We start from the raw sequence: 15,687 nt of genomic DNA, 5'->3' as shown, positions 1-15,687 counted from the left end.
CTCTCTCTCTCTCTCTCTCTCTCTCTCTCTCTCTCTCTCTCTCTTTCTCTCTCTCTCTCTCTCACACACACACACACACACACACACACACACACACACGATTCTTAATCACATCTACAAATTTCCTTTTGCTCACAGGGTAACAGATTTAGAGGTTCAGGGATTAGGACATGGGGAGGTGATGTTGCATTATTCTTTCTACCACTCCAACCTAGGAATTTATGTCCCTTTCTGGTTTCCCATTACTTAGTAAGCCACAGCAATAATAACCTGAGCCATCAACTCTGAGAGAGACCATGAAATGTGGGGGAAATGTGGATTTGTGTCCTGGTCTATTAGGTCTGTGCTCTTAGCCTTTGCCTCACATATTTGATTTTACCTCTTTTCAGGTTAATCTTTTTCTCCTTCGGAGAATATGCATTGTTAAAGGCATTAAGAAGATTAACAAATTTTCTGGCACTGGAAGAGGATGACAAGGATTTGACCGATATAGCCACTGAGATTTCAAAAGATTGAACAACTTATCTAAACTAGGGAGTGGTTGAACTGAGCTTGAATCCTTATTGGCTCAATAGTTTCTTTGATTTTTCTTTTCCTAACCTGGGAGTACACTTTTAAGGAAGAAAATAAGAATTACTACTTAAGCAGAGACTAAAGATCTAATTTGATATCAGTAATAACAGTAGAAACTTTTGAAAAATAATTTTCTACTTGTAAATCAAACATTTAACTGCAAAATTAAGCAGGAAACAAACTCATCAATATTAAATATATTTGAAATTTCTCGAGGAAGACAAAAGGTAATATTTCTCTTCTATACCAGTGTTTTTCAAATTTCAGTTCCTCTTTTGATGAACATAAACATGTCCACTCCACAACAACTCTGACATAGTCCCCCTGTCTGCTTGTGAGTCATGACATCTTCTGTACGTTTCCAACAATCAAAAGGATATTGTCAACTTCTGTGGCTTACAGTCTTGTAGTTTGTATCATGGAAACACACTTTTTTTCAACTGTAAAATTCCACTATAATTATTAGATATGTTTTTTTTTCAAACTACTTAATAGAGAATCCTTTCCCACTCAGGGCTGAGATATATGTTTCTGTATGATTCAACCATGTATGGTGTGGAGGTTCTGTGCTTGGCTCAAATGTAAATATTTTGAGGGTTGAGAGTGTTTGATCTCAGGAAAATATAATTTACTGCTTCTGGAGTAAAAACAAAATTAATAAATGATACAGCACACAAACCCATCTTGGCCTTGCACTGCTTAGCAGTGTTTTAGTGAATTACATTTGAATGAATGAGAAACATATGGATGCAATGTCCCTTGTGGCTACTCCTGGATTCAGAGATGGAAGGGGGAATATGCTTAACCAAATGCACCATATTTTTCTGAACACCATAACATATTTGGACCTATTCTCTGGAGCCAGTGGGAGACTGGTCTTTCTCTTCTGTCCCCTACATACTGGCAAGGCTGGTGGAAGCCTCGCCATGTCAGTCTTTGGCTGGGGGCTGGGGGTGGGGTGGATTGACTAGGGGTTAGAATCTGACAGATGTGCGGTTCTCGAGGCATGATAGTGGAGACTGTTGAGTTAGAGTTGGGCTTTATTTCTTCCTTTGATATAGAATTGTGCTCAAGAAACTGTTCTGGGAAGGTAGATTTCCAATAAACCTGCTGGACAGAGGGAACTTCTCAGAATCAGAAGACAATAATGGAGTCTCTATAAGCAAAAGTTCACATTAGGTGAAGTGGTTGACCAGTTGATTCTGCGAAAGACTGGGAATCTAGGTGGCAGGCCCTTCGCACTGTCTCATTGCTTTAGTGATGGAGGAGAGCCCCACAACTCTCTCTGCTTCCACTGAGGTCACTATTAAGGCTTTCACGCAATTCTCTCTCCTCCACGCCTCGCAGGAAGCTAATCAAGGCAACTGCTGTTACTTGACTCCAAAAGAAAGAAAGTGCAACTCAGAGGAGAAAAATGAGCCACCCAGGGTTGCCTAGCTAGTCAGTTTCAGAGGTAGGCCCCCAGACTATTTCATCTGAACCCCCATTCCCACAGTTTTTGCTCTGCACCGGGCAAATAGTCACACAGGTGGCCCCATTTAGCACTTAAGATGTTTATGACTAAAGCAACAGGAAGCATCCCTGTTTTCATCTGCTCTCCCCTGAGACAGTCACTCTGGTCTGTTTCTTTCTCTTCCATCTCTTTTTTTTTACATGGTGAGTCACCTAATAATACCAGTCTCAGTGAATAGGTCAGTGTGTATAATCTGCTTTATTCCAGCAGAACGGATTTCAGGGTGAAAATCCCATGCAAGCAGGTGAACACAGGTACCTGGCTTAGACCTAAACTTCTCTTGGAATGACAGTGGATTTTATCTGAAGTCTCTGCTTGGTTCCTACCTGTTTTTCTCCAGCCGGTTGCACTCACCTTCATAGACTCTGAAAGATTCCTTCTGTAGTGTGAGGGTGTTCTCTTCAGTTTTAGGTTAAAAGAACCCCGTGGACCCCCAAAGCTGGTTACTTGCTTCTAACTGAGCCTCTGGCCAGAACCTGCAGATCCTGTCCTCTGGATTAACACATGCCAGTTGGGCCGAGGGCCCTTGTCTCTTTTAGTTTTGTGACATTTAGTCTACTCTCTTGTTTGCTTTCTGTGACTTCTACTTTTGTTCTGGCTTCTTTAAGACCTGTTAATGAACCTCTGTGCTCTCCTTTCTCCGGTGGTATCACACCTGGCCTTCCCTTACGTCTCGTCACCTGTGCAGGGAAATGGGCTTGGACTTTTAAATTTCTTCATCTGTAAGTGGGCCTAGCAAACAGCATGGAGGGAAAAAAGTGAGCCAACAATTCAAGTATCTGTCACTTAGTCATCATTTGAATGATAAATAGAATTTCTTTCCCTTTTGCCATGAAAGAAAGTTGAAGGAGTGGCACAGTGAATAGATCAGTGGTTCTCAGCCAGGGAATGATTTTGCCCCCACCTGGAGACACTGAATTGGCAGTGTCTGGAGACATTTTTGTTTGTCACAACTGGCAGGAAGGTGCTACTCGCATCCAGTGGGTAAAACCAGGGATGCTTCTAAATATACTGTGATGCACAGGTCAGCCCCTCACAGTGAAGAATCTTCTAGCCTAGAATGTCAGTAGTGCTGAGGTTGACAATTATCACCACAGAGGATAAACTGTATACTTTGCGCTCAAAGATATATATGAGTACTTCTTTGACCTTTGTAATATTGATGTTGATAATATGCCGATAGCAATGGCTATCCATGATAAAATCAATGTTAATATCAATATGATGTCATACAAAAACCTGAATGAGCAGCTTGCCAAATACCAAGCAGATGTATTAATGGGTTTCATCATTACAATATCCCTTTTAAACATAGTTACTTTTATCCCTTTTAAATATAGTTACCTTTTTTAGGTGTGATGAAAACAAGGCTCGGGGAGGTTGAGTCCTAAGTCATGTCTGCTAGAATATGTGTCCAGACCTAATAGATCACCTTAGTTCTAGGTGGCAGTAGAAGTTCTGAGCAAAATGACCAGCAGGAGGCAGTCTAGGACTTCCGAGGATCCTGTTCAAGTTCACTGCTGTGTGATGTGGAGAATCAGGGGTAATCAAACCTGTCCCTCACTCTGTGGTGAATTCTGTCCTCTTCTACTGGATTTCCCCCCTCCCAAGGGCTGGTAGGGACTCTCCGGTTTGGGAGGCGAGTCAGAGATCCCCGGGTGGCTGTAGCAAAGTCCAGTTAGAGGGTGTTTCTACTGACAGGAAGGAGTGTCTCCTTCCTTTTTCTCTGGTGAAGGAGCTGGCCCCTTTGAGGCTGTCCCACGTGAGTACACATATTGCTGGTAAGGCCAGAGGATGGTAGCATCTCGGCTCGTTAATAAAAAGGAGACGGGGAAGGGGTGCACAGAGAGTTCCCAAGGTCTTTGAATGCTTTCCTTCCCGAAGTCGTTGGCTCTCTAACAAGCCATTCAGGAGGAGGGAAATCTGCCTGAACGTATTTTTGCATGGGAGGACTTCCCGTGGCAAACAGGCTCACGTGGAGCAGGAGCCTCTGTTCATTGTGCTCAGGCCTCTGGCCATCTGGACCACCCAGGGGCCAGTGTTTTCCTAGGGAGGGCAGGATGAAGGCGAGGGGATTGACACCGCAGCCCCAAGGTAATTACCAGATGGCAAAACGCTTGTTTTCACTGGATGATTCAGAACAACCAGTCACCCCAGGAAAGCTCATCTGATTTCATCTTCAGCATCCAGCTTTTCCCCTTCCAAGATGTGTTCTGCTCTTTTCCTTGACAGGCCGCAGCTAAGACTGCTCCTTAAGGGCTCCAAGACGATTGTCTGAATCGGACCTGCTGCAGGTTCCGGTCAAAATCCGCCCCCCACCCCCACCTCCGTTGTGATCGGGCCAGTCTGGGGTAACCATGTGCACTCAGGGGGGCCAGCACCTGGCTTACGCACGCACCGGCTGGGTGGCTGTGGGCAAGTTACTTAACTGTTTAGAATTTTACAAAATGGGGATGATAATTCCTGCCTTACAGGGTTTTAAGATATCTCATGTGAAGGGCCTGCCCCAGTGTGCACCCTCAGTGGACGTTAACTCCTCTTCCGTTTTGGTGCCTTAATAACAACCTTCCAACACTTCTCTGATGTGAAAGCTCAAACATTAGGGTGTTAGAACGCTGCTATTCCTAAACATTAATGAGTCCATTTATTAGTGTATCAGACTAGGTGTGTATGTGTGTGTGTGCAGTGAGTGTGCGACGACCACTGTTCTTCCAGCTCCTTCTCTGCTTCAAAGTCCACTGCCCTTTTGCCTACATCCCTTCCCTGCCAGCCCAAATCGGGTTAAATGAGGGAAATGGATGTGACGATACCCTACACAGCACCTTGCTCAGAGGAATGTCTGAATAGTTTTCTTTTAAATGTAACATTTTAAAATATTCTTCCCTTAAAGCTTGTGTTCTACTCAGCTTTGGAATCCCTGACATTTCTGCTCCTCTTTGTAAAAAATGAGAAAATCGACGTAGGTATTAGGGAGATTTTATTGCAAATTGCTGCACGGGTTCACTCTTCCTCTCCTGCTCCTCAAATTCACGTGCGCCTTCCCAGCAGCTGAGTCCTTGACCAGCAGAGGGCACCAAAGCACAAGGCATCGGTTTCTCTCCCAGACCCAGCGGGTTCCTCCTTAGTTCTGTCTGCGGGATCCAGCTGAGGCCTGAAGCCAGCTGACTTGGGTCTAACCCTGTGCGGTAGCCACTCATTCCCTTCTTTCTGATACTTACTCTGGTGGGTGAATCATTTAGGGGGCAGAATGACAAAAGGAACATAAGTTTTAGAGCAATGTCTTGAATCCTGGTTTCCTCCGTTCCTGATCTGTAAGCAGGAGGGAACAATAGCAGCGACCATTTGTGGAGTGCTTATTATATGCCTCACACTGTTTTAAGGTCTTCCTGCAGGAGGAGGTAGTGCCTGAGCCGAGAGTCTCAAAGAATGAATGGGGGTGAACTAATTTCAGCCAATTCTTCTTGAAAATGAGATAGAAATAAGGTTAGAAGTCTTGCCTGGAGTCTATGAAACCCTCCACCTACATTTAAAAAATATGACTTAACACTATTATAGAAAGAAATAAAGCTCCCATGATTTCACCCCTGTGATTTAAACCTATATTACTATGCTATTTTTGTGTACTATTATTGGTTGTCATGCAGCTTGTTACAGATTTCCCCATAATTGCAAACACAAGGCTTACTGCATTTTACATTTTTTAAATGTAATATTTCAACATGTTAAATGAAGCATAGTGAATAAAGTCATGGGATCTCAATCAGTCTTCCCTGGCTGAGTGTCTTGATTCTTGCCCCTTATAAACCCAGGGGACTTGGCTGCATTATATAACTACTCCATGCCTCAGTTTCCTTACCCCTAAAATAGAGCGAATCATAGCAACTTTTAGAGTTGTGAAAATTAAATAACTTAATACATGTAGAATGTTGGCTCTTGACTGGGGATGATTTTGCCTCCGGGGGGGACTTCCGGCAATGTCAGGAGACATTTTTGGTTGTCACAACCAGAGGGCAGAAGTGTTACAGGCAGCTGATGGGTAGAGGCCGGGAACACTCTACACTTTCTACAATGCACAGGACTGTCCCCCACGGCAAAGAGTTCTCTGGTCCAAAATGTCAGTAAGGCCAATGTTGAGAAATCCTGCTGTAGGCTGGGAAGCAGTGTCTGGCACATGGGAAGTTCTTACTAGATTTTAGTTATTATTTCCTAAGCCTTCCAAAATCTGTAACCTGATACTCAAGGAGAAGAGTGATTACAGCCAACCTGTCTACATTTCTTTCCTGTTTCTCCTTTATACAAAGCACGGAGTCTAGCCAGCTGGGCCTATTCACTGAGCTTTGACTATGTCATGCCCATGCCTAAGCCTGGATCTTGGTCCCTCTATCTGGATCTCCTCACCCATGATAACTCCTATACTTGCTTCCAGATCTGTCTTCTCTGTGAAAGCCTAACAGTGATTTCCTGTGCCTGGGGCCCTACCACTCCAATATGGTTATATACATTTGGTTCTGCAGGCAGGTTTTAGTCTCCCTGTGAAATCCCTGGCCACTCCAGAAGGAGTTACTCTGGGCCAGGAACTCAGTGTCAAGGCCCTGAATACATGATGTCCAACAAGCGACAGGCCTATCCGGGAGAGGCACACCCTATGGCTTGCTCGATCTGGTGTACTGCTTAGATGCTCATTAAGCACCTGATGGGGGCCATGCAATGAATTTTGGGAATCGGTCCTGCTCTGGAGGGGTTAAATCTGGACTCTGATCTCATAAGCAGTGTGATCCTGTTCAAGTGACTGATCAGATGACACTCATTTATAATGAGCATGATAAGAGGTATTTCAGAGTTGGGGGGGGATGGGTTGAATACTTAGTTATGGCTTAAAAGTGTTAGTTCTTTTCTACCTTGATTGCCTGGTTTGCTTTCCAACTGCTCATCTACCCACTTGTCCAAGGGCACTCCCACACTTCCCCCCGCCCCCTTCACGAGAGCTACTCTCTGGGGTCTAGCTTTGTTCTCCAGTAAACATTCTCCCTGTGACTCAGGCTGCTGCTCAGTCTCTCTGTTTAGGTTGTCCATCTGTGGTGCTGAGCCAGTGCTACGGCTCTTAAGTAGAATTCCAGGAAAAGTGAAGCCCATGACAGAGCTGTGTTTGGCTGAGTCTGTGTGCTCCCTGCCCCCTTCTCTTCCATGTATCCAGAGTACATCCTGATTCTGAGGAGATTCCTTCTGGGTTGTTTCCACACAGTTGGGGGTAGAAAAGAGCACCCCTAATTGGGGGGATTCTTAACATATAGCACAGATGACACGTGTTTTGACTTACAGCATGCACTGTCTGTGTTGCTGAGTCAAAAACCATGCAAGTGTTTTTGGTTAAGCTGTTCATTAGGCTCTGCACTTGCCAGGCATAGAGCTCAGTGACAGAGGACAGACAGGCACAACGTGCTGACAAGCCAAAGGTGACGATGCTTTTATATCTGATAGTGGATATATGGATGTTTATTAGGGGGGCTCCAGGCAAGTCACTTACCCTTTCTGGGCCTCTCAGAGGCAGTTCAGTATAGAAGTTGGAATGAGGCCGACCTGTATCTGCTGTGCGACCCTGGGGAGGTTACTTAATCTCTCTGAGCTTCAGTAGCCTCTTTGTAAAATGGAGATAGCAACAACAGGAACAGCAACAGAATTGTTGCAGGGATTCATTGAGATAAAGCTCAGAGAACTCTCGGCACAGCAGAGTAGACACGGTGGGGGTCCCACCTACTCCCCCATCCTACCCTGGAGGTGGGCTCCACACTGACAGCTTCCAAAGGGAAGAAAGGTTATACGTGTGGAATGTCCCTACGCTGATTATGGATGTCCGAAAATTCTTCTCCCAGGGAGAGGTGGGGTCTAATTCTCCTCCTCTTGGGTTTGCGCTGGGCTTTCTAACTTACAACCAACAGAATGTGCAGAAGTGGTGCCGTGTGACTTCAGAGATTAGCTTAGGAGGCATGCCGCTTCCAAACGGGCCCACTGGAACACCTGCTGTTGGACCTCTTGGACACTACTTATGGGGACCTTCAGAACCCAGTTTTTATGCTGAGAGAGCCTCAAGCCACATGGAGAGGCCATGTGGCGATGCTCTGGTTGACAGTCTTAAGTGAGTTCTCAGCTTACTGCCAGCATCAGCTGCCAGCCATGTGAGTGAGATATTTTGGGCATCAGCCTTCAGACCCAGACAATTTCTAAACTGTGAAGTTGGTGAGATTCTCAGCCAGAACACCCAGAGGGAATTATTTCAGAATTCTAGATTCACAAAATCATGAAATGGCAAAAGGGTTGCTTTGAGCTACCGAATGTTGGGACAGTTTGCCATGCAATGGTGGATAACTGGATGGGGAAGAATGGATGTAGAGTAACATCACAGGGACATTTAATTTATGTAAGTTAAGGGGTATATCTTTGGCAGTATGTGAGCATGCGTGTTTGAAGGGGAGAGAGATTGAGAGAGATTTAAACAATGTGGACAATTCCACTCTCATTCTGTCAATGAGCACATACCATGGAATAAGAGGACCATGAGTGATATCAATCTTCTTATTGGTGAGTTGATTTCCCATCCTGCCATACTGGGTATGATTCTGTCATTTAGAGTTGTATGTTTTCACATGTTATGGTCTCTGTAGGCAAGCTGGTTCTTTCATCTGGTGCTCAAACAAGGAAACAATAAAATATATTCTTTTACTTAAAAAATGATTTTTCAAAGTTTATTTTTGAGGGAGGGAGGGAGAGAGAGAGAGAGAGAGCAGGGGAGGGGCAGAGATAGAGAGAGACACAGAATCTGAAGCAGGATCCAGGCTCCGAGCTGTCATCACAGAGTTGGACGCGGGGCCTGAACCCACAAACTGTGAGAACATGACCTAAGCCGAAGTCTGCCGCTTAATCGACTGAGCCACCCAGGCACCCCACAATGTAATATATTCTTAAAGGAAATACAGTGGTATTAGTTTGCTTGGGAAATGGTATGCTAATTGGGAGGACATGATGTCCCCCAAAGGAAATTCTAATATGAAATTTTAGCCTCATGATCTGAGTTCAAAGCACGCTTTGGCTTAGACGTGACTCGATTGGGTTATAGTCCTTTGTACCACAGTACCAACATGGTGTCTTCACAGAGCAGATGTTTGGCAAGTATTTTTGATGAAATGACTTTTGGATTCTAGGAAGAGCCCATTAAGCTGTATATTCCTAGTGACAGTGTTGGCTCACTGCCTGTATCCCCAGTGTTGTTAATTGTAGTAGGGAATTTGAACTTTTCTTCCATTCTGAAGACTTTCATTTGAAGCAGGATTTTTCTGTAGTAGGTAAAACTTTGATCACTACAGGAAGGGTAGTGCTGAAGATTTGGAAGTGATATGGAAGGGTAGGATTGTGTAGAATTCACCTAAGATGCTTATTTAAATCTTCTGAGTAAGGCTATAGGATGCAGGCATCATCTCGAGTTTTCTATAGCTAACAGTTTAGTTAGGAAGGCACACAGTGAACAGATATTTACAAATGTCATGAGTCTTATCCAAAGAGGTGCTATGAGAGCATAGAGCAAGAGATTTAGCTTTACCTGGGTGTTAAGGGAAAGCTGCTCTCAAGAAATGATCCTGAAAGGTGAGAAGATATTTGCCAGATGAAGGGAGACAGGGGAATGCATTTCAAGCAGGGAACAGTATATGTGCGGTCTACACCAAAGGCTGGCAAACCTATTCTGCAAAAAACCAGACAGTAAGTATTTTAGTCTTTGTGGGCCATCTGACCTCTTTTGTAGCTCCTCTGCCATTGAAACACGAAAATAGCCATAGAAACTTTTTTATGTCCCAATAAAACTTTATTTACAAAATAGGTGGCGGGCCAGATTTGGCCCAAGGGCCACAGTTAACCAATCCCTGATATGACCCTATGTTTTATTGAAGAGATAATAGCACAAAACTAGGAAGCAGCACACTTGAAATTCAAATCCAGTTCATTATGACTCCCAAACCTATGTTCCTTGAAACATAATATGCTTCTAAAATATTTCTAAAATCCTTTCTAAAATCTTTTCAGAGGTTCCATCAGAGCAACAGAGCTGTGTAACTGCTGATCGTAAAAATGCCTAGTACACTGTACTACCGTGCTGACCACTGTGGCTTGATGGGGATGGCTGCATGGTTGGTGTTAAGCACTCTTCAGATTCTCTACAGATTATTCAATGTATATTTATCTTGATATACATAATTTTCATTCATTGGTAGTGACTAATTTTAGCTCTGTTGTGGTTTGCTGTCCTGTCAATAAATCATACAATTTAGCCATTATCCCTAGCATTCTGAGAATCAAGTGTTTCTTTTGGCACAGCTCTTTATCTGATGTTAGTGCTATTGTGAAAACACTCTCGGAAGTCTTGGTATTTATAGGCATCTTGTTCCTTTGGTGGATGTCTGGGAAAGATCAAAATGTGTAGGGCTGGCATTGATGGAGTCCTTTGTTCCACGTTAATAGTCTACTTTGATGACATTCTCTGAGGAGTTGTAGGCATTTTATCTCATATGGTCAAGGTTGTTTGCTTTATAGCATTCTAAAATTGATTTTAATTTATGTTTAGACAGTTCTATTTAGAGACACCCAGCTCTTTGGATATTATGTTATAAGTGTTTCAGCATGCATCTCTGGGGTTGAGTGAATGGGGAACCTTTGGATAGGGGTTGTCAGTGCTGTGGTAGGGTTTCCCGCTTCAACTGGGGGATGGACAAGGTAACCACTATTGTCCCTTCAGTCCTGCATCCTGAGGACAGCATGGTGATGCAGTTTGAGAGTGACTTAGATACTTCTTCTCTGTCTCTCTAGTTCCTTCATTCATTCAACAAATCTTTGTTGAAACCATGTGTGTCTGGCAGTGTGCAGGGTTATTTAGCAAGAAAACAGGTCCTTCTCCTGATGGAGCTTACAGTCTAGTGGGGAGGTGATTGATATCAAATAGTCATATCAATGAATAAATATTTGCAAACTGAGATGAGTCCTTTGAAATAAAAGAATGCAGTACTGAAAACCAGTCTGTCTCAGACTTGGTAGTCAGGGAAGTTTCCCTGGGCTGGTGATGCTGAGGATGGATTTAATGGGTAATTTAGAGGTAAACGATAGATGAAGGTGGATACTAGAACATTCCAGAAAAAAGGAAGTACATGAGTAAAGACTCCATTCAAAAAGTTGAGTGGAAGGGGGTGGGCTCAAAACGTGTCTCCCTGCTCCCAGAGTGAATGACCACTGGAAAGCTTGCCTCCTTGCTCCTACTGTTGGATGCTGGGCAAGGATCCAATCAAACCACATGAGGATTTGTTGGCCTAGTTCATCTATTCATTACATTGCTCATACCCCCAGATGAGATGACAATATTCATGAGAAGTTTGTGAAACACTCTTGTACCTGGTAGGAGCTTGGAGCCTAGAGTCTTGGCTGATGAAAGGTCTGCTGAGAGCTTGGGCTGGTTGTGGGGTTGGGCTACAGGATGTGGTGCCCACAGGAAAATTCAAGGTGGCCTCTGACGGACTGTTCAAGTCAATCTTGAATTTGGAAGGGCTGGGAAGAAAGTGAGGAATACTGAAAAGAACACAGTTTTAAGGCAAAGGGTGGGAGGCCAGGACTGCTAGAATTTACAAGCCAGAGAAGGTGGCCCCATCTATGTTTTAGAGAGTGGTATTGGTCCTTGGCAGGGGTTGGAGGAGGTGGGGAGATATTAGAGTCAAGTATAAAGGTTAGATTTTAGTTATCAGATTTTTTTTTTTGGAGGAAAACAAAGCTTTCTCAGTCAATCTCTTTTCAATTTCCCTTGGCTCTCTCCACCAAAACTCATCAATAATCTAGTTACACTAAGAGCTCTAGCTCTATAATTCAGCTTATCAGTCCCCACCAACAGCTGTCATTTGATCCCATGATGGTTTTACCTGTAGCAGCCCTTCCCTTCTCCCTTATTCTATTTCCAAGTCATCAAAGATGTGTGGATTTCTAGTTCCTATTTTCTCTTCGTTTCCCATCTGTACTACTGGCTTTGAAACATTGGTTGTGTTCTTTTCTCCTCCTCTTTCTCAGACGGGGACTTTTTCAGTCTGGCTTCTAAAGAATGCACATGAAAACATCTTGCACAGTGGCTGGAACATCGTAAGTGCTCAGTGAATATCAGCTTGCTCTTCCTGAAGTTGGATTGAGTCAATTCTCATTCCCTGTGCCTCACCTATGGGCCTTTCCCCCTCCTCCTGTGATTGCCATACTTGCCCCATCCTGCCCATCTCCCACAAGCATTCATATTGACCATGTGCTGTCCGTTGGATTCTCTGCTAGGTCAGTGTCCACTTCAAGAAAGCTGCGGCAGCATTAAAGCCAAGACGTTTGCAGGTGGAAGGAATCTTAGAAATCATGCTCACCCTTCTTTGTTTAGAGATATGGAAAATGAGTCTACCCAAGAGAAGGGGCTTGGCCAAGTTTGTACAATCAGATAGTGGCAGTGCCAGCTAGCACCTCCATCTCTGTCTTGCTCCTATTCCGTGTGTAAATGTCCTGTCCATTAGTTTGGTTATTTGGTTTTTGCTTTGATGAGTCTAGAGTTCACACTTCCTGTTGCTGCCCCTGTTGTATATATGAGCTGGTCTCACTACCCACCCTCTCCCTTCTCCCCTTTCCTTCCCTTCCCTACTTCCTGACCCGCTTCTTCCCTTTTCCTCTTCCTGCTTCCCCTCCTTCTCCTTTGAACAGCATTTATATTTGACATGAATCCATAAGACATTGTGCTTGTCACAATGTGCTTGTCACATTTCCTGGGGATGGACAGGAAAGAACAAAATAGAATCCCTGCCCTCAAGAAGCTTGAAGTTCCCAGGGCAAAACAGCAGCAACAACATAAAAATAACAAAAAAGGTAACTGCTAACATAGAGCACTTTGTGGTGTCAGTCACTGTGCTAAGGGTTTTAGATGCACACGTTTATTTAAACTTGACCACAGCCCTGTGAAGCAGGGACAGTTATTTCCCCATGTCACAGATGAGAAGGTTAAGGGGCTTTCCCAAGATCAAGGACACACAAAAAGGATGTTTTGGCAAAAAGACATGTACATGAGAAGGAGAGAAGGAAGGGTAGAGTACCTGCATTGTCACCTCTCAGGGTCCACCATTGGCAGGTGGTCTCTCCAATGTCCAAGAAGCTGCAACCTCAGGATAAAAAAAGAAGAGAAGAAGAAAACTAAAGTTCTATAAAGATTCAGCAGGGCTCGAGGAAAGCCTTCCTCTCCACCAGCCGTATGGAGGGAACTTAAAGTGATTTGGAAGTTACAGCCATGTACAACTTCTGGTGATGATCGAGGGAAATCTGAGCAGGGTTAACTAATCAGCCTAAGGGATTTTCCCCTGTGCCTTGGTGGCAGGTCCATGGGAGGTATGTGGAAGCTTTTCCAAGTCAGGGGCCACTGGCCCTGTGATTTGGATCACCCTCTAGGGTGTCGAATCCCTCCTGGAGCCCCGATCTCCTTGGGCAGAGCCCATGGCTATCATGCTAACAATAGCCTTTGCCATTTCTCAGGATTTGTTTCAACTTGACCTCATCCTCAGCCTTGCACTACAGTAAAGATCCCCCAACCCTTCTCTGATTTTCCTCTAGCCCTGCCCAGCCAGGCCATTCTGAGAAGCTTGGTTTGGAATTGGAAGATGTATAGCATCTTTTTCCAATAGAGTAAGACTGTCTATATGTGAGCCAAAAAATGCACGTACATTTCGGGGTTTTATAGGATTAAATATGTTTTGGCAGATACTCTTAAATACAAAGAGAGGTTGGAATAAAGGCAATCCAGCAGGCTTTTAGGTTTCTATCATGTTCCCTTTCTGCAGAATGGGCGATCATTTCAAGATGCGTCATTTTGTTCAGTTTGTCTTTAAGGAAACAAAGATCACTATTATTCATAAACAGCCAGAATGAGAAGCAACAATTACAATCAAGACACACATGCATATTGGGAAATGCACTTTCCTTCTTCCTTCCTTTTCTTTGCTTGACAATGATGGCTGTTCCTGGTCTTCATTCATTATACACAAATAGGGTTAACGTATTTTGGCATCTGTACCCTGTTTACAACCAAACGTTCTTGTCCAGCCCTTTAATGCTGCTGTGTGGTTTCTGCTGGGCTGCCTTCAAGTGATGAAAACAGGAGGAATCATGGGGGGTGGGATGGATGGGAGTGGAGGTTGTTTGTTTCTTTGGGTGGTGCCTCTCTTGGGGCAGTTTGTCAGAGAGCCATTCTCTTCAAGTCCGCATTGCAAGGTTTAAGAGTGATAAATAGCCCTTCCCATCACACAGAATGAGAACGACGTGATCAGTGAGCTCAGTGAAGTGAGTGTCCAGTGGCTGGGGTGGGGCTGTCCATGCCGGGAGGTCATGGCAGGCATAGTTAGTGTGCAGTCACCCTGCCCAGGGATCCTCACGGCGAGACCTGGCAGTCTGCCTGAGACTGGTGGAGACAAAGCCCACAGGGAAGGGTCCAGGAGGGAGTAAGTCTTGGATGATTATCCTTTTTCTTTAAAGTGATAATCATTCTCTCTTCTGTGTGTTATACTTTCCTTTGCTACTGATCTTTCTGGTCAGCATTTGAACACACTCAGATTTCTCTCCTCTTAAAAAAAGTAATCCTCCTCCCATCCCCCAGTCTCTTCTGTCATCTGCTTTTCTCTTCCCCATCAACTTGTTGAAATCATTCTCTAACTGGCTTTTGACATTTCCCCAGTTCTTCCTCCTTGTACATTTACTCCAGCCTACCTCTCATCCTAAACACCAACTAGGGTTGCCGCGTCCAAAGTCATTAGCCCAAGGGTCTCCCACTGAGTCCTAAGCCTACTGGCCCCTCAGGCCCACCAGCACGTGCTGCTTCCCACACACTCCTTTGGGAGCATTCTCTTCCTCTGTCACCCTGTGACCAATCCCCTCTGCTTTTTCACCACCTTTGTGACAAAGGCACAGAGTCCTTTGATGACTCATCTTGCTAACTTATGCCTCAAAGACTGGCATTTTTTCAGGCTTTTTCTCGGGCACTTGCCTTGGTAAGCCCACCTCCTTGGTGCTAATTGAAACTGACACAGTCCCTCACTCATATTTGCTAAGACTCAGACCTGCATGGTCTAACTTTTTTTCCAAAACACTTTGTTGTCCCATAGAAAATTCCAGTTCAGAATATCCAGAGTGATGCTCATCTTCCCAGCCAGTTAGTCTGCTCTTCCCACCATGTCTAACAGTGAGTGCCATTCCTATTTTTTGTTTCCTGGAGCAGAAATCTGAATCTGTCTTTTGACTCTCCCTTCCACACACACTTGCTCATCAAGTCCTATTAATTTTACGTTTTATTATGTCTAAATTCTGAACACTTCTCCTGATCTTTACTGCTCCTATTCCAGGTGAGGCCATTGTTATCTTTCTCCTGCATTTGGATACCTCTACTGGGCTTCCCTACCTCTTCACATGGAGACAGTGGAGGTCTTTCTAGAACGTAAATCTGATAATGTTACTAAAGCCTGTTATGGTCTCTTTTTATCTTTCTCAACCACTTCCACTTTCCGCTGTACTACTGA

At 44.2% G+C, this 15,687-nt stretch overlaps 2 long non-coding RNA genes across 4 annotated transcripts in view; one reads left to right on the top strand and one right to left on the bottom strand.

Annotated features, from left to right (window-relative positions):
- Positions 1-15,687, top strand: part of LOC122211048 — a 120,251-nt gene that overhangs the window by 38,345 nt on the left and 66,219 nt on the right. The gene's annotated exons all lie outside the window — the stretch shown is intronic.
- On the bottom strand, positions 11,469-14,986 carry LOC122211050. The gene is made up of 3 exons (XR_006198443.1): positions 14,882-14,986; positions 13,222-13,287; positions 11,469-11,665 (listed from the first exon to the last, which is right to left on the bottom strand). It is a non-coding gene; the product is annotated as an uncharacterized LOC122211050 (long non-coding RNA).

This window comes from Panthera leo, chromosome F2 (assembly GCF_018350215.1).
Source record: "Panthera leo isolate Ple1 chromosome F2, P.leo_Ple1_pat1.1, whole genome shotgun sequence".
Lineage (NCBI taxonomy): Eukaryota > Metazoa > Chordata > Mammalia > Carnivora > Felidae > Panthera > Panthera leo.
The sequence above is the reverse complement of the archived record's forward strand: the minus strand, read 5'-3'. Positions and strand labels throughout refer to the sequence as shown.